Genomic DNA, 19128 nt, shown 5'->3' on the forward strand with positions numbered 1-19128 from the left:
TCCCCTCTATGAGAATTGAGGCGATCTCGCAGGTCGCCTCCCTGGGTGGTTTGATGACTTTGTGCCGAACTTAAATGCTGACGCAGGTCTCCCCCATCACTCCGGCGACTGCTGGTCCAGTGGCTCCTGCTGGGTAGGCTTGGAGTCCGCCTTTGGTGGTGAGGATCTGAGCTTTCCCTTGGCGCCCTGCTACGCCGGGAAGGTCTAGCTAATGGCGGGTTTCTCCTACTACTCCCATAGGCTGGGATGTCTCGGACGGGCCGAGGAGGAGACGGATATTTGATTGGAGAAGGAGGATGCTGGACTGGAGAGGCGATCCTAGTTCCATCAGGACGGATCAAGTTTGGTGGGGGCCTTTCGGCCCTGCCAACCTGCTGGTCCCGCGCTTGGCGATCTGGACGAGGTGCAGGACGGTCGTTGGGGATGGGCTGATGTTGTGAGCCCTCCCTGGATCTCCTTCGGGAATTTCCTCGAGCTCCTCTGGGCGTTCTCGAGGATGGTTGGGAGCTAGGAGTCGACGTCCTGACCGAACGGCTGTATTGCTGTTGTCCGGCCCTAGGCATTTCCTCAAAGTTTGCCTCTTGATGGTGTGATGAAGGGGTGGAGTTGGCTGCTGGAAGTCTGTCTGAATGGCTACGCCTGGACCGGTTACCCCAGCGAGACTTAGGAGCCTCACCTTGCCTTTCTCCGACGTTAACGTCGGTTGTGAGAGGGGGTAGTCGGGCCAGCATATCCTTGACTTGTTGGCTAGCTGTTGCTAACTGGCTCCTCAGCTGAGCGTTCTCCATCTCCACCGCAATATAATAACATGGGTTTGGATTAGGCAGCCGAGGCGCCAAACTACCAGTATCATCTTGCCCTGCCGGCTGTTTTCCTGGCCGCTGCTGGACTTTAGGAACTTGTTCACCAGGGATGGCAGTATGATGAGCCTCCTGCCCATCATGTTGTTCTGTCTCGTTACCGTGCCTGGACCGAGTAGTCACCATAGTTGGATGTTTGCAACAACACTAATCGAACTTGTTCTCAATGAAAGCACCAAACTGTTGACGCAGTTCTTCGCCAACAGGTAATTAAGAGAAGAAAAGAAAGGGATTAGTGCTCAACGTCGAACCGAAACAGATATATGATCTTAGAAAAGGAAAGAGGTGACTCAAGACACGTTTTTTAAGTGGTTCAAAGGTTCAAATCCTTCTACTCCACTAGTCAATATTATTGGCGTATACTGGATATTTGATTACAGAGTATTTCTTACAAGAGATCATCCAAACCCCATCAACTTCCAGGGTCTCCATATTTATAGGAGAAGGTACCTGGGAGTTGGTAAGAAGGTCATCCCGTGACCTTCTTACCTATCATATCAACTCTGTGACATTCATGATTAATTCCTAAACCTGACACATAAGTATGGTCAAATCGATAGGTAAGGAGATAATGGGCCGCACGGCCCAACTCAGTCGTGGGTGTCTGAATACGCACGTTCATGCTGCGTGTCCGAGAAGTCAGGGGCATATATCAGACACGTGATGTCTGATATATGCATGTTTACCTTACGTGTGTTGACTTTACATAGGGTCATAGCCTCCATATTCAGCTCGTACCACGAGCTGGATCCTTGACTCGACCTTCGGCCTTCAGAGTCCTTGCTCAAGTCTTGGGCAAGCTTGGGAACCCTTGGGCTTCCTCGAGCTAAGGAGGTACGACCTTATGACAGAAGCTCTGGTCTTGGGGATGTCCACGAGATAATCATGATCAGGCCGCAGCTCCGCTTACTAATCAGCCCGTGGGAAAATCAGGGCGTACACCTTCATGTCTAAGAATTGAACTGACTGCTCTTCATAAGATAAATCTGTCTCTTGTTCCAGATCCTCGTAACTCAACACATGAGTCCCATCTGATACATACTTCCTCAACATGGAAATATGAAATACACTGTGCACACTAGACAGTGCAAGGGGTAAGGCCAACCTATAGGCCACCTGACTGATCCTCTCCAGGATCTCAAATGGTCCAACAAACCTAGGGCTCAACTTGCCCTTATTCCCAAATCTTTTCACCCCTCTCAGTGGTGAAACCCTAAGGAAGACATAGTCTCCCACTTGGAACTCCATGTTCCTCCGCTTTAGGTCTGAATAACTCTACTGTCTACACTGAGACGCGAGCATCTGAGCTCTAATCTTTTCAATAGCCTCAGGGGTCCTCTGAACTGCCTTAGGTCCCAAATATTTCCTCTCACCCATCTCATCCCAATGAATAGGTGATCTGGTCTTCCTACCATACAATATCTCATAAGGTGCCACTCCAATAGTCGACTGGTAGCTGTTATTATAGGAAAACTCTATCAGAGGCAAATATTTACTCCAGGACCCTTCAAAGTCCAAAACACATGCTCTCAGCATTTCCTCCAGTATCTGGATAGTCCTCTCAGACTGACCATCAATCTGAGGATGATAAGTTGTACTGAACTTCAGCTGTGTACCCATTACCTTCTGCAAACTTCCCCAGAACTTGGAAGTAAAGATAGGGTCCCTATCAGACATGATAGACCTGAGAGTCCCATGAAGGAAAACTATCTCTCTCACATAGAGATCTGCATACTGGTAAATCTTTTAATTCATCATCACTAGTAGAAAGTGAGTTGATTTCATATACCGATCTACAATGACCCTGATTGAATCATGCTGGCCCACTCTCCTTGGCAATCCTACCATGAAATTCATCGTGATGTCCTCCCACTTCCACTCAGGGATATCCAGAGGCTGCAACAACCCTGCTAGTCTCTGATGGTCTGCATGGACCTGCTGACAGGTCAAGCACCTTGCTACGTACTTAGTCATGTCCCTTTTCATCCCAGGCCACCAATACAAAAAATTTAGATCCTAGTATATCTTCATGGTGCCTGGATGTAGAGAATAAAGGGTAGTATGAGATTCATCTAGAATCTCCCATCTGATCCCAGTGTCCATCCGAACGCAGATCTAAACTTTGTATCTCAATAAGCCCATGTCTGACATTGAGTAGTTCTTAGCTAATCCAGCTAGGACGTCCCCTCTGATCTTTCCCAACTGTGGGTCACTCAACTACTTCTCTTTAATCCTCTCCAAAAGAGTAGATTGCAGGGTGATATTGGCAAACTGTCACACCACTAGCTCAATACCTTCTCTATTCATATCCTCAGCCAACTCCCTGGATATTTGCCTAACACTATACAACTGTCACGGACCTTTCCGGCTTAAGGCATCTGCTACCACGTTGGCTTTCCCTGGGTGATAGAGGATCTCACAATCATAATCCTTTACCAGCTCCAACCAACATCTCTGCCTCATGTGTATATCTCACACTTCTCACCCTATAAGTAGTGCCACCAGACCTTCAGTGCAAAAACCACTGCTGCAAGTTCCAGATCATGTGTGGAGTACCTCTGCTCATACTTCTTCAGCTGATGTGATTCATAGGCAATCACCTTCCATGTCTACATAAGGACACAACATAGCATCTGCCTCAAGGCGTCACAACAAACCACAAACTTGTCTGGATCTGTAGGAAGACTCAGAATTGGAGCGGTGATCAAATTCTTCTTCAGTCTCTGGAAAATGACCTCACACCTGTCTAACCATATGAATCTCTGATTCTTGCGTGTCAACTCTGTTAGTGGTGATGCAATCTTGGAAAACTCCTCCACAAAGCATCTATAACAACCTGCCAATCCCAAGAAACTTCTAATTTCTTAAGCGTTCTTCGGCCTTCGCCAATCTCTGACCGCCTTAATCTTCGTTGGATCCACCATAATTCCATCCTTACTGACTATGTGACCTAAGAAATTCACCTATGGCAACCAGAACTTGCACTTCTTTAATTTCGCATACAGCCTTTCCTCTCTCAGCTTTTGTAGTACTAATCTGAGATGTTGCTCGTGCTCTGTCTCTGACTGAGAGTATACTAGTATATCATCGATAAAGATGATCACAAACCGATCCAGGTAATCTTTGAACACCTGTTCATCTGATCCATAAATGCTACTAGGGCATTAGTTAGTCCAAATGACATCACCAAAAACTCATAATGCCCATACCTGGTGCGAAAAGTTGTGTTCGGTATATCCTCCTCCATGATCCTCAGCTGGTGATAACCAGATCGAAGATCTATCTTGGAGAATAACGTCCTACCCTGTAACTGATCAAACAGATCATCAATCCTTGGCAGAGGATACCTGTTGTTGATAGTCAACTTGATTAGTTCTCTATAATTAATGCACATCCTCAGAGAACCATATTTCTTCCTCAAGAAGAGGACTGGTGTGCCCTAAGGAAAAAAACTGGGCCTGATAAAACCCAAGTCTAGTAACTCCTATAATTGAACATTTAGTTCCTTCAGCTCTGTTGGAGCCATCCTATAAGGTGCCCTAGACATTGGATCTGTCCCTTGCACCAGTTCAATCACAAATTATATCTCCCTGTGTGGAGGTAACCCTGGTAGCTCCTTTGGAAACACATCCAGAAACTCACAGACTAATCTGGTTTTTCCTAGTCCCACTGGCACGATCTGAATGGTATCCACCACGGTAGCTAAGAATCCTATCCATCCCCCATGCAACGGGTCTCTAGCTCTAAGTACAGATATCATAGGTATACGGGGTCCATGCACAATGCCATCAAATACAAAAGGGTCCTCACCCTCAGTCTCAAAGGTTACCATCTTCTTCTTGCAATCTATCATTACCCCATACTTCTCTAACCAGTCCATATCCAAAATTATATCAAAATCAGTCATAACCAACTCTACCAAGTCAACTGACAACTCCCTGCCATCCACTATCATTGGCAGTGATCAGACCCATCTCTTGGAAACCGCTAACTCCCCAGTAGGCAGCACACTACAAAACCCCACATACAAAAGTCACATGGTCTACATAGTCCATCTATAATCCTACTAGCAAAAAAAGAGTGTGTAGCACCCGAGCCAATCAAAACAGTATAAAGGGCCCCAACACTAGAAAGTTGGCTTGTAACCACCGAGTGACTAGCCTCGGTCCCTTACGTGGGTCAAGGTGAACACTCGAGTTGGCATCAAGTTGTCCACCTTCTTTGGCTCTTCCTTCCTGGCTTTCAGGGAGTCCTTCAGGTGTCCCATACTCCCGCAGACAAAGCAGACCTTCGTCCGACATTCCCCGATATGGCGCCTCCTGCACCGAGCACATTCTGGAAATGTTTTCCAGGTCTCACCGCCACCCTGGAGGCCTATCTGTATACCTCATGGCCTCATATCTAGTCGTGGACCTGAAACTATATTTGGAGTATTTCTCTTTTATTCACTAGGGCCTTCACCCCTACCAAAGCCTACAAATGGAGGTCCTGACCTCCTAGAATCCCTTCTAGCTGCATTCTTGCGCCATATCTTATTTTCTGTGCTCTCATCTGTAAGCGCCCTCTCCACAGCCTGTGCATAAGTAGTCATCCCTGGCACAGTAATAATATGATCATCCCGGGCTATCATAGGTTGTAGCCCCTGGAGAAACCTCTCTCTTCTAGTCCCATCAGTGAGCACTAGATCCCCGGCAAACTTTGCCAATATATAAAATTTCAAGGCGTAATCAGTCACTGACATATTGCTCTGAAGTAGCTTACTGAACTCTTCAGCCTTTGCAACTTTAACTGCATTATTGTAGAATTTCTCATTGAACAGAGTTATGAATTCTTCCAATTCCATAGTGTTTACTTCCCTGGTTTGGGATACTGCCTCCCACCATATTCGGGCATCCTCCCAAAACATGTAGTGGCGCATGCCACAATCTCATTACCACCTGCCCTCATGAAATCCAGGATGGTGGTCATCATAGTCATCCACTGTTCAATCTTCAGTGGGTCTGAGCTGCCTTAAAAACTGGAGGGTGCTGTTTTCTAAACCTCACATATAGAGGTTCCCACTTATATCTCCATGCCTGGGGCTAAACTACCGCTGGTACCTCTAGCTTTAACACTGCTGGTACTGCGGGCTATAGGTTCCCTGCTAAAACCTGCTACTGTCTAAAGAGGAGAATCTCATCTTCCTGCCTCTGTAACTTGGCTTGCATTTCAGAAAGCATCTGCTGCCAGTTCTCTAAAACTGGCAGTGGGGCCTGGCCCTAGTCATTCTCTTCTCTGGTCTGTATCTCTTGGCCAACCAACCTCTCTGACCTTCGAGGAAGCATACTGATAACTATCCCACTCTATAGTGATCAAATCGGTCGTTAGGTAAGTAATAACTATACCTCTTGCTGTCTGACGGTCCAACACCGAACAAACAAACAAATGCAATGCTAATAAGCATACCAACATGTAATACATTCAATCATGGTGGTAATAAGCACTTCCTAATATTCATCAGCAAATAGTAATGCTAATAAGCATTTTTTGAATTCATAAGCAATTAACGATGCAAATAAGCATGTTCAAGTGTTTATACATATATAGAAATGCTAATAAGCATGTTCTTTAATCGCTACCAGTATTAACAGTGCTAATAAGCATTTCCTAGTCTATATGAAAATAACAACGCTAATAAGTGTGTCCCGACCTACATGTCCATATAATAATGCTAATAACCAGTTCCTTTGCATTCACAAGCAATAACAATGCTAATAAGCATGTTCTTTATTATTCATGCAATAGTCAAGGGGCATGCCATATCAGAATATCTCATGCTCCCTACTCAGGCATGCAGATAAGGCGTATACACTTATTAAAATACTTAAGCACTTAATCACATAAGTAGTTATCAAACCCTGAGTCGAGCTTGTCTTTAGTAGTGAGTGTACATGCCTGGCCAGTTTTCAAGAACCCTTAAACCTTGGTAGCTCTGATACCAAGTTGTAACATCCTCCTTATCTAGGACCGTTACACTGTGTACTTTAAATAGTGTCAGACTTGCTAATCAAGTCACTTGGTTATAACTAAGGATAATGTCAAGGGTTAGGGTTATTAATTTTGGTCAAAGGAATCGTTTACTTTTCATTTAAAAGTTTAATATATACATGGGATCCCAAAATGTTACAAAAAGATGTTTAAAAAGGTATATACAAATCAAAAGTTACAACCAGCCAGCTTAAGCGACAAAATAACAGATACAACCCCAGTTCCTCTAAGATATCCTATGTCGTGGTGGACAAGCAACCGCATATGTACACGCCGCCACCAAAGCTCTCCAACTCATGGCTGGTCTAGCTTTCCTTTTCCCTTACCTGCACCACATAGCACCCGTGAGCCAAGGCTTAGCAAGAAAACTTAAACATATGCATGAACAGTAAATACATATTCAAAATACATATCTAGCATGCCCAGCAGTAATAACCTACTCATGCATGCATACAATCACAAATAAATGATCATTGGATCATTATGGGGCCCACTGCCCTGAATAGATTACCATAGAGTCAGTCTGGGGCCCTGTGCACTAGCTATGTGACCATAGAGTCACCTGGGGCCCTTGCCCTTATGTAACACCCTGGATAGCCAGGACCGTTACACTGTGTACTTTAAATAGTGCTTAACTTGCTAAATGATTCTTTAGGCCATAAACGTGCATCTAAGTGTTATTAATGGCCAGGGTTAAAATTCTGATCAAAAGGAATGGATATTTTATTAAAAACGTTAAACTATACATGGGATCCCATAATAGTGTTTACAAAGTTGTTTGCAATCCAAAATGGTCATTACAATTCAAAAGTTACACTCCGCCAACCTAAGCAGAAAAATTAGGGTTGAACCCTAGTTCCCCTGAAACACATTGGCCGTGGTGGTCAAGCGGCCGTATATGTACACGTCACCACCTATGCTCTCCACTTAAGGCTGGGTAAGGTTTTCTTTCCCTTTACCTGCACCATATAGCACCCATGAGCCAAGGCTCAGCAAGAAAACTTATTACTGCATGTATACAAGTATCAATATATGATCATGGAATCATTCTTGGGCACACAGCCGTAATCAGATGACCATGGAGTCATCCTAGGGTCCCATGTCCTAAATAGATGACCGTGGAGTCATCCCGGGGTCCCATGCCCTAAATAGATGATCGTGGAGTCATCTTGGGGTTCGTTGCCCTAGCTCTGAGTAACTAGTCATGGAACTAGTGAAGCGCTTTAGTTTTCTTCGACCATAGGGTTGGATGAGCGTGTAACACCCTATTGATTAGTTCTAATCATATCGACTAGTGCTCAATGCACTATTACCGCTTTTGAGTCATAAGTCAATGCCATACGACCAGCGCTCAACACTATTACCATTCCTGACTGATAAGTCAGAGCTTTACGACCAGCGCTTAGCACTATTGCTGTTTCTGACTGATAAATCAATGCCTTTCTCAAGCAAACAATGCAACCAAGCATTCATAATGCAACAGATATTCATATATAGGGCACTCAACATGCTTCATCAATAATCACGTATGTCACATAATGGTTGCAGTTTTCTTACCTCAGGCTTGAGCGTAAAATAAGTTAAGAATGACCCATAAGCATGATCCTGACCTTAGGCCCTTAGCGGTCACCTAATCATAACCAAATATGAAATCCCACCAAAAATGAGTAATTAAAGGTTCCCGGACCAAGTCTTAGCCCCCGGGACCTCGAATTATACCAAACCGGGTAGTAGGTTCGATCACATGCCTTAAGGTTTGAAAACCCGCTCTTAAAACCAAGCCTGGCCAAAAAGAACTAGGCAGGCCGCGATGCGCCTCCAAGACAGAAAGCCCCTTGTCTGGGTGCCAAGGGCGGGACACGACTTGGCCTTGAGGGTCATGGCGCGCTAGCTAGACAGAGCCCCAACTTGGCTTTGGGGTTCGCTCAGGTTGCGACGCCCCAAGAACACAGCCGCAACTTGACCCCACGAACCCAGCACCCTTGTTTTCCTCAGCTCAAAATTCACCACAACAACACTTCCAATCAATCAAAAAATTAAAACCAAACTCAACACAACATTACCACAAAACCAGCAATAAAACTCGAGCTTTATAACACTTAAAACACTACCAAAAACCCAATTCCATAATCAAACTTTCAATCTTATAAGCAACATAAAAATAGAGGAAAAATTTCAAAGTTCAAGCTTAGAACCATCACCTCAATCATTGAATTATCCCTAAGCTTCACCAAATCAAGAACCTAGCTCAAACATAGCTTCAATTCCCTTAAACTTTGCTTCAAAATTCAACCAAGAGAGAAAGAGAATGGTCGAGAGAGAAGAGAGAGAGAGAACCCTGTTTTTTCCTACTGCTTCCTTTGGTTCATTCTACAGCTTCACTTGGCTAAGTCTATCTAATTAGCCTAAAATGACTAAAATGGCCCTAGGGCCAACCTACTTCCTCAAAGTCCCTTAAGGACAATTTTGTCATTACCACCTACCCCATTAATCATAATTAACATCTCACAATTCTCGTTACTCCCAATGTCCTCAAAAAATTATCAAATTATTTCTCATTACCCGCTCAAACCCGGTAATGTACTAAGTACCAAATTACCCCTAGGCTCACTTCGAGCCCGGTATTTGACCCCGTTATGACTAAACCGATAACTTGCTTCCTAGGATTGTCTCATGCTGAATAGCTCAAAAATAATCACATAATAATGTGGTGTCACCCATATATCACATACATGCACATAAATATACAAATACGCCCTTAATAGGCCTAAATTACAAAAATGCCCTTCTTATAAGAAATGGCCCACATATATGAAAATACAATCATATAATAATACAACCCACATATGCATATAATCATATAGTAACACATTAAATCAATTATTGCCCTCCTGGCCCCTAATCTAGGTGCTATGCCATATTAGGGAATTTGGGACGTTACACCTTAGCTTTGAGTAACTAGCCATAGAGCTAGCCAAGTGCTTTGTTTTCCAATGACCATAGGGTCGGTCAATGTAATAGTATGTCCCTAATTGGGCCTAAGCCTCTCGACCAGCGAGCAGCGCGCTATTGCCTCCCTTGACTAATAAGTCAAGGCTTTAATCAGTCATTCAGATAACCAAACAAACTAGATACATATAAGCATACTTCAGACTATACAAGTATGCATACATATAAATCATGGTATCTTAACCAATCAAACACAAACACAATAAAAACCATTTTCCTTAACAGGGTCGAGCCCTACCTATGCGAACAAGGTAAGCATTCATTATACAATTATCCAGACACACAACATTCAAGCATAACCTAAATTACGTTCATTCTCAGGGGACGAGCCCTATTCATAGTTATAATTAATAACTGGGCCAAGTCCAAACCACATATAACACGTATTGGGTGTAATTTTCTTACCTCAGGTTCGAGTACAACATAATAAAAAGAACGACCCTCAAGCACGATCCTTTCTCGAGCCTTAGCAGTACCCTAGTCATAACCAAATAAATGATATTCATCAATATCGAGTAAATAAACGCCTCCAGACCGAGTCCTAGCCTCTGGGACCTCAAATTCTACTAAACTGGGTAGTAGAATTGCTCCCGAGCCCTTAGGTTTGAATTCCCGTTACTCAAAACCTATCCTAGCCAAAGTTGCCCAGGCGGGCCGTGACTTCACCCTAAGGGTCACAGCGTGCCTCCAAGAATGGAAATCCCCCTGTCTAGAATTCAAGACACGAGCCACGACTTTCCTGTGAGAGTTGTGGCGTGCCTTCGAAATAGAAACCCCTTCTGGGCCCTAGGTTCACATGGGTCGCGGCACCCCAAGAACAGGGTCACGGCGCGACCCCTCGAACCCAGATTTCCCTATTTTTTCTTCAGCCAAACCTAACCTAAAATCACCCCAAATCATACCCTAAGCCAAAATTAAACCCTAGTACAACCTCAACATCAAAACCCTAACTCAAACTAACTCAAAACTCCACCAAAACTCAAATTCATAACCTTGAGCCTCAAAGCTCAGGAACACCATAAAGCCTAAATAGAATTCAATTAAAAACAGAGTTTTTAGCTTATCTCAACTGTGGATTAAATCCTCCTAGCTGCAGCTAACCCAACTTTAAACCTAAAGCCTTAGCTTCCAATCTTTGAATTTCACTAGCTTTGCCCCAAAACCAAGCCAACACTAGAGAGAGAGTCGAGTGAGAGAGAGAGAGAGAGAGAGAGCTAATTGCTTTTGTTTTCTCTGTTTTTGGTTCCCTTCAACTAAAGGAAAAAGTGACTAAGTCACTAACTTTGGTACAAAATGACCTAAATGCCCCTAGGGCCAAATCTCTCTCTCAAAGCCCTTTAAGGGTAATTTTTTCATTTGCCACATATCTTGTTAATCATATTTAACGCCTTGTAATTCCTGTTACCTCTAATATCCTCGAATAGTTACTAAATAATTTCCCATTCCTCGATCAATCCTGGTAATGTTCTAAATTACCAAATTACCCCCAGGCTCACCCCGAGCAGGGTATTTGACCCCGTTATGACTAAATCGCTAACTCGCTATCTAGGATCGCCTCGTGTCGAATAACTCAAATATATCCACATAATAATTTGGTCTCAATCCATAAACACAAAAATATACAATTATGCCCTATACGGGCCAAAATTACTAAAATGGCCTTCTAATAAGAAATGAAGCCACATGCATGCAAATACAATCATAGAATAATATAACTCACATAATCATGCATATTTACACATAATAATACAATAAACCAGTTATTGCCCACTTGACCCCCTAATCAAGGCACTAAGCCATATTATGGAATTTGGGAAGTTACACTTTTTGAACCAACGATGCAGTGCAATAGGGAGAGCGCCTAGGTGCCTAGAGTGCCCAAAAAATCAGAAAAATGAAGGACTGCGATTCCCAAGTGTGAGGGCCAATTTACCTAAAATAAATATTAAACAAAAAGATTTGTATATAATACCCCATATAAATATTTTATTTAATTATTTGTAGTAATTAAATATGTGATTGAATATTTTGATAATTAAAATAATATTAGGTATATTATTTTAATAAAATATTTTCGAGTAGATCACTTAGATAGTAGTATTTGAAAACTTTGGTGTAAAAAGAAATATAAATAGGAATGATTATTTTTTTAGTGTATAGTTTTGATTGGAATCTCATAACTAGAGTCGTAGAATAATTTTTAATACCTATTGGGATATTCTATAATTTATTTTGGGGACTTTGGACTATAATTTTATGTGTTGGCGATATACATTAATCATATAAAGTAGTTTGGACTATAGTTCGTGTATGTCGAATATATAGTGTATTATTTGGGGTTTATACTATAGTTCTAAGTCTCTAATTATTTAATGAAATAATTGGCTCTATAAATGGATTTAAGATCATTATAGGCAATTGGAATTGGTTACTATGGCTTAATGGTGATCGTGGATGGTTAATGTTATGACTAACAGGCTAAAGTGGGATTAGACACATCATTAGTGCCTTAATTATGTAGTTTTTGACTTATTAAGAAAATGGTGGGAAAATGGGAGTTTTTATCATGTAAATGTTTGAGATAAATGAGAGTGGGAGGGTGTTTACCTCTCATTTTGCACAGCCCACTTTTTGAACCTAGAGAGAAAACTGGAGAGAGTTGAGTGCTTGGGATTTCGGTTGGTATAATTCATCACTTGAAGGCTGCAATAATTCATCACTCAAGGGTAAGTTTTTGGCTTAATCTTTTTTATGGTTTCATTCATGGAATTACTTTTGAGGATATTTTTTTAGTTGTAGATATTGGAAGGCTAAACTTTGGAATTGAGGCTTGTGGTTTTGGCCTAGGCTAAGATCACCAACAAGGGTACGTGTTCTTCATTTCTCTTGATGATATTGAGATTAGATTTGGTTCTTAGAGTTATCATTTATGTGTGTAGAAGATTGGAGAGCAAACTTGAAGGGAGAAGCATGATAATTTTCGGATATTGAAGCTAAGGGAAGTTTTTTCTTTTCTCTTTAATAATTGATGATAGATTCATAAGTATATGATTTTCTACGATATTGATGTTGTTGGGTTGATGATCATTGATTTGTGATGTTAAATTTTATTTTGATGGTTGTAAACACTTAGAAATGATTAATACATTGATCTTTGTGGTTAGATGTTGAGATGGAGCAGTTATTCTTTGTGTGGGAGGCAGATACTTTTTTTAAAAGCTTTTGGCTAGCTTTAACGGTGGTGGCCGGTAGTGGGATTGTCATGTTGGGTTTGGGTTACAAGCACCCCAACCATGGGTCGTGTATGGTGGTGTGCTCAGCTAGGGGAGAAACACCAACCCCTTCTTGGGACTTTGGTGCATGTTCGATTGGTTAAGCAACCACCACTGTGTGGTGTTGATAGTTGTGGTGGTGGTGGTGGCGGCCATGGTAAAGATGTGGCGATGATGATGATGATGATGATGAGGTCAATGGAGAGAGAAGCTCAGGTGAGCCTTGGAAAAGCCTTAGAACCAGTGTTAGTGATGCATGGAACATGCATGAACCATGCACGTGAAGTGCATGCATGGCTTGAGTCATTAATGGTTTAGGGCTCGAGAATTCATTTTAGTCTTTAGGTTTTGATTTAAGGCTCAGGAATACTTTCAAAGGTTAGAAATTATTTTATTACATTTTATATGAGATTTTTAATAAATTGTGCAAAAATATGGCATTTTTTCAAAACAAAAAAAGGGTTATTCAATGGCTTTTTTTAAGAATTTTAAATTTTATGGGTATATTTTCCCATATTTTTGTATAAAAGTTTGTTTATGCTATAGTTTTTCTCTTAATCAAGTTTTACTAATTTGGAAGGGTATGTTTGTAATTTGCTTATTATTTTTTTATCTTATTTATTTTTTATATTATTTTTATATAACTAATTTTATATTCAATTTTTCTTGGGTTGTTTTGCAATATTTTTTTTATAATATGAATTGTGTTTATTATTAATTTTTATTTATTATAAACATTTTTTCCTTTTTTTTTAGATTGTACGTTGCTTTTTTCAAATTCTGGGTAAGGTAACCAGTTACCCTGAGAGGAGTAACCATCTGCCATAAGAGGGGTAACCAGTTACCATAAGAGTAGTGACGGGTTACTCATATTAAATGTGAAAAGAAACATCAAATTTGAAGGGAAAAGATGAAGAACACTTCATTAAAAAAGGAAGAAGAAATAACTATGATTTTAGTAACATAGGTAACCAGCTACCATAAAGAACCCAGAAATATACACACACATCAGAACGTGAAGGTAACCAGTAACTCCCAAAAATATACACACAAAGAACAGGAAGGTAACCAGTTACCACAGACCTGAAGATAGAAAGAAAAAAAAATCAAATCCACCATCTTTCTCTCTCTCCCATCTTCTTCTCTTCCCTCACCAAGAACCATAGCTGTCGCCTGCCTTTCTGCCGCTTGGGTTCGAGTATAGGCCACCTCCCTGCATCACCTCCGACCACGAACCACATTCCTCCCTCGCCTTCGACCACCACCAGAACCCCTTATCCCCTGCACGCGAGCCTCGTCGTTTTGGATCTAGGTGCGCATCAACCCCACGGGCGGAGCTGGAGGTGGTTCGTCATGGAGATGGTGGTGTCGCACCTGGGCCCGTGCTCAGATGGGGTCTCGAACGGAGCTGGTGTCTTGGATGGATGGGGCTCGTGCTGAGCTGGAGTCTCGAACGGTTGGAGTTGGGTTCGGATGGTGGGGCTCGGGCGGAGCTGGGGTGTTGGATTCGACTGGGGTCGCCAGAGCTGAAAGGGATAGTGCCGACCGGAGCTGGAGGGTATGGTGCAGCTGGGTTTTGGAAAGAGAATGGGTTTGTGTGGCTGGGTTTGGAGAGAGAAAGGGTTTGTGTGGCTGGGGTTTGAGAGAGAGAGAGAAGAGTGGAATACTAATTTTACAATAGTAACCCTATTTGGCTGATGTGTTTTGGTTTTAAATTTACCTTACATATTTAGTTAGCTAGTAATTGTGTTTTCCATGCTTTGTTTTTTTTTTTTAATAAATTTTCCCATACAAATTAGCAAATGTATAATCCTCATATTTTTTAAAAATTCCCTTAAGATTAAGATAATTATCATAATGACTTAAGGCTTGGGGCTCGAGAATTTGTATTTTGAGAAATACTTGGAGTTTAGACTCAAAATTTTAGACCTAGAATAAGAATGAATTATTTTTGTGGATAATAATTTTCTAAGTTTATTTTTGGTCTCGAAGAGTATTTTGGTCATTTTACCCCAAGGACTCGGGTTTGAGCCAAAAGTTGGGATCGAGATTTTGGGATAGAATTCCTTACATTTTTTTAAGAAACTTAGTAGAGTTGTAAGCTAAGTTTGAACGTATTGTTTGGTTACAGGACTTAGAAGTCATCGGATCACTCACCAAGTGTTGAGATTGGTTAAATGTTTAACACAAGGTGGTGCAAAATACTTAATTGTTTCACATAATGATGGTGTGAAATTTGCGTTTTAATTAATTAATTGTGCTTTCATCCCTCATTTTTTGTTTTTGTCATCATACAATTGATGATTCCATGTGATAAAATTATATTTTGATCATTATTCTATCTTTTTATCTTTAATTTTCTCAATTAAAATTTGATTATCAAGATTTGCCTTCAAACTTTGAATATAGTTTGTTAATTATCAAGATTTTCCTTTATACTATGAATATGATTCTTGAATAATCTCTAGGATTTGTATTATTGAATTAATTCATTTAGCCATTGTTGATATATGTTTTTGTGAGCCTTACATTCTCAACACCAAGAAGTTCCAGTGCTAAGGAGTCAAGGTAAGGAAGTCTACATTTGAGTAACTTAGGATATGTGGAAGTCTACTGTATAGAATTCCTGGTATGCTACTAGAACTATTTAGGATTGTATATGAGACTATATGATATGGAAATGTATGCTGATAGTTGTGGATATTAGGAATGTATATGTGGATTTATATATTTTGAGACAATCAATGTTGTGTATGCTTGCTATGTGAAATGAGATATGTCGTGTTCTATATGCTTGTTGTTGTACTCGGGGGGGCGGGGGGGGGGGGGTTGTTGTGTAAGAATATGACATATTAATCTCACACTAGCTACCATTAGGTCATCTAAGGTGGCAAAGAATGACTATGTCCGTGTAGGAGTAACATCAACGTTTTAGTGGAATAGATATGCTTATATGAGAGAGGTTTCAATGTTCCACAAAGAGTCAGCCAAGTTGATATGTGATAATAGCTCGAGAGCTAGCATAGTCAATGAGAGTGGCATAGGGCTTAGACCACCATCAGTATTTGAGGTTGATCACCTCTAGCTAAAGGTCTCAATGACAGTATTGTTTAATGTTTGTGATTACATGTTTTGACTATGAGAATGTCTTAAGTATATTGCTAAGTTGAGATTAAAAGATAAGTTTGAGAATGATAGCTGATTGAAAATGATACATTATGCTATGTATGAGTATATGATTACTTGTTCATGTTTTGCTTGCTTAAGCTCACTCAGTTACTCTGTGTGCAGGTAAGACCAAAGCCTAAGAGCCTGGTCTAGGTGGCTGATAGGGATCTCGTTTGCATACAGTGACAAACCTGACATGTAGGATTGGTAGGCTTCCAAGTCCTCCACATCAATTTCATGGTGATGGATATCACTTATATTACTCATTTTTATTTTGAAATGATTTGTGTTTCAAGTACATTAGTTATGCACTTTTAAATAACTATGCTTTATGTTTTCAACTGTTTGGGATCCCAACACTTACGCATTTAGAGATTATTTCCGTTAAAACTATCTTTTACGAAAAGTGCATTTAATAGTCATTTTATCAATCGATTTTGAAAATATGTTACTTTCTTAAGGTGTTGATCACTAAAATACACTATCATATTTCTAGTGAGTCAACAATAATTAGAATTTTGAATTGTTACAATATAGATGTTAGCTAATCTTGATATTATACAAAATAATTTATGAAAGCTTAAATTTGGATACTAACTTATCAACAAAACAATATATAACACCAACAACATCATATAAAACTTAATATGAATTTTACAAATGTGTTTGTTTCGATTAAATTAACCATATACTCTAAACCAAAATGTTAAAAAAAATCTACACAATACAAAATATGCCAACATAGTAAGTAAAAAAGTTTATAACTATATATAAACAATTAATCTGAACTTAACAAACATAAACATAAAAAGTATTATTGAAAATTGTACAAGATTGAAAACCCACAAGAACTCAAAGTATCATCTTCATACTGTAGCCAACATTTTAGGTTCAAACCACTATTCATTTTCTTCGTCATTCTATAAACCACACACACAATTCATTGTTGTGGGCTTAAAGAACTTTCTCCTTTGACAAAATTTGCGTCAACACATGTTAAATACCATAAAGATTCATTATTATATGTACACTTAAATTAAATAAATGTATATCGACGTTTATACATGAAAATTAGATTTAAGACAATAAACTAAACTGAGTGTTGTCAGTAAGAAGTAGGAACGATATGTTTTATGATCAATAAGATAGCATAGTAGGGCCTCTAAATATTAAATTAGATGCCATATATGATTAACATAAAGTTCTTTGAAGAAATATTTTAGCATAAATTGATCTCAATCATGCCAATTGAAAATAGATCAAGAAAAATAATGACACAAAATAGTAAAACAAAAAAAATTCTACCACAATCAAATCAATAAAAAAAGCATAATGATTATGTATATCAAAAAAAGTTTTTGACTAATTATTGATATTTCGACAATCAGTTAGGGGTTTGATACTTGAATCTATAATTATAAATCATCAAACAAAGTTTTTTCATACATTGTTTAACATATAATTATATTTTGATATTACAAAAATCAAAACCAATAATGTTAAGTATTTTAACAAAATACAAAAATTACAAATGTCAATCATTTGGATTTGGGGCCATACCTATCTTTGTAGCGTTAATGATGGTATTGTTGAGTGTTGTGAATATGATGTCTCTTGAACATGCTCAGTAGGCTTCTCTAGTTGATACAAGGAAGGTTTTGGAGGCATTTGTAGACATTCAACTTCTCCTTCAAGCATTTCAATAACTTTGTTCATTGTAGGACGATCACTTGGCTTCAGTTGTATGCACCATAATGCTACTATAATCATCTTCTTTGCAATTCTTGAATCGACCTCGTCTGCATCAGATGTTTTCATTTCTATACTTTTTTCTTGACTTAATTGGTCATGCACCCATGAAGGAAAGTAAATCTGGCTTGTATTTTCGACCGCATTTAAATTTTTTCTTTTACTTGCCATTTCCATCAACAACATTCCAAAACTATACACATCAGCTTTATTAGAAACTCCTCCAATGTTTTTGTAAAATAGCTCTGGCGCTATGTATCCTAAAGTTCCTCTTGCTGCAATTAAGGATACATTATTATTATCCAATGGGCATAATCTTGCTAATCCAAAATCAGAAACTTTTGGAATAAAATTTTCATCCAAAAGAATGTTGTGAGGTTTAATATCAAAGTGCAAGATTTGCATGTAACATCCTTGGTGCATGTATTCAATCCCACGTGCCACACCAAGCGAAATTTCAAAAATTTGCTTGCAACTTAAAATGGTAATTCCTTGAGAAAAAATATATTTTTCCAATGATCCATTAGACATGAAATCATATACAAGAGCATTCTTTGAAGAGTGGACACAAAAACCAATCAAATGAACCACATTAACATGGTGAATTCTTCCAATTGTAGCTATTTCATTAATGAAATCCTATCCATTTCCCTTTGATTTACTCAATACCTTAACTGCTACAGTACGACCACTACGAAGCTTTCCTTTGAATACAAAGCCATAACCTCCTTGTCCTAATTTGTTTTTGAAGTTTTGGGTCATCTTTTTTATCTCACTGAATGAGTATCTTATAGGAGTGAAATTATTTTGATTGTGAAGGAACTCTTCGATAGAATCAAATGGTGATAAATGACGTCGTCGCCATTTATAGATTACAAAGGCAACTACAAATGGTGTCCCAACTATAAATTTGAATCCTGTGTGTAACACTGCATTTTACCAAAATAAAACTTCAATTTTAGTACATGGTTATGCATAGTTGATTTCGAGTTAGATTATATCATATATTAAGTACTTTAAATTTGTATATTATTTTAAGGGTT

General features: G+C 39.6%; 1 pseudogene; it reads right to left on the minus strand.

Annotated features, from left to right (window-relative positions):
- Positions 1-17639: 17639 nt before the first annotated feature.
- LOC133834533 (rust resistance kinase Lr10-like) lies at positions 17640-18874 on the minus strand (annotated as a pseudogene).
- Positions 18875-19128: the final 254 nt, after the last annotated feature.

Source organism: Humulus lupulus, chromosome 5, assembly GCF_963169125.1.
Source record: "Humulus lupulus chromosome 5, drHumLupu1.1, whole genome shotgun sequence".
Taxonomy (NCBI): domain Eukaryota; kingdom Viridiplantae; phylum Streptophyta; class Magnoliopsida; order Rosales; family Cannabaceae; genus Humulus; species Humulus lupulus.